The sequence below is a fragment of the Ciona intestinalis genome, unplaced genomic scaffold, assembly GCF_000224145.3.
Source record: "Ciona intestinalis unplaced genomic scaffold, KH HT000166.1, whole genome shotgun sequence".
Lineage (NCBI taxonomy): Eukaryota > Metazoa > Chordata > Ascidiacea > Phlebobranchia > Cionidae > Ciona > Ciona intestinalis.
The window spans coordinates 1-969 of NW_004190488.1; the positions used below are offsets into that span (position 1 = coordinate 1).

At 37.7% G+C, this 969-nt stretch overlaps 1 long non-coding RNA gene across 1 annotated transcript; it reads right to left on the minus strand.

The window, feature by feature from the left end:
- Nucleotides 1-253: 253 nt before the first annotated feature.
- Nucleotides 254-950, minus strand: LOC108950447. Its single transcript, XR_001975230.2, has 2 exons — nucleotides 664-950; nucleotides 254-383 (listed from the first exon to the last, which is right to left on the minus strand). It is a non-coding gene; the product is annotated as an uncharacterized LOC108950447 (long non-coding RNA).
- Between the last annotated feature and the right edge of the window lie 19 nt (nucleotides 951-969).

The window sequence follows — 969 nt, forward strand, 5'->3', positions numbered from 1 at the left end:
CTGCAACTAAAAAAAACACTTAAATCAAGGCAACAGTGTGTATCCAATATTGCCATCTGTGATGCATATGTTAACAGTTTAACACTAATGATCCGATGGTTTTATGTGAAAAGATCACCTTAAATCTCAGGAAAAAATGGAATGTGCTAAAAATTATATTAATGGGCAGAAACTAAACACCAAAGATGTCCGAAAATATAAAACAAGCAGAAAAATACATTTTCTGGTCTAAACCAAAAACCCTTCTGCTCACCGTATGCGTAAGATAACACTACCATGTACTTTCCAATCTGGTAAAGTCTCGACCAGCGCGACAGATTCATCGAGTTCAAGTTGTGGGTTAGTTATGTGTGGGGTGGATATATAAACGTCCTTGCTCACATCTGTAATGGGTATTTGAATGGAACTTGCTTTATTCTCACGTGACTGGTAGGTAAACGACAATCATTATAACACAGGTGTTTAGATACCTCGTGCCACAAGGGTGTTAATACATACGCACAATACACTTACTATCCACTTGTACAGTGGCTGTTATGCTAATAATATATTACCTATTAATCTATCTAGTTATCTACTATATAATGGATAAGATTGAGCCCAGGGGTTAGCATATGACGAGGCAGGGGGATTCACAACACTTAACATGAAAATTTTTATTACCTTCTGCTTCGTACGGTTGTATTACAAACACCGCTCGTGTGGATCCCAAATACCAGTCTACTTTTTCAGTATTCAGGTCTTCGGTTTCAGACTCGTCAAAAACTTCGCTCGTATATCTTCGCCAATTGGATGGGCTGATAAGTTGATCTTTTAAGTTACGGCGACGAGACCACACGCTACCTGAACGACTTGGTGTTAAATTTGTTTGAGTTTTTCTGTTTGCTTGCTGTGCAAAATTACAAATCTTCGCCCCAATGCGTTTTACTTCTTTGTACTGAAGAGTATTTATCAAAATAAAGTTTCTGA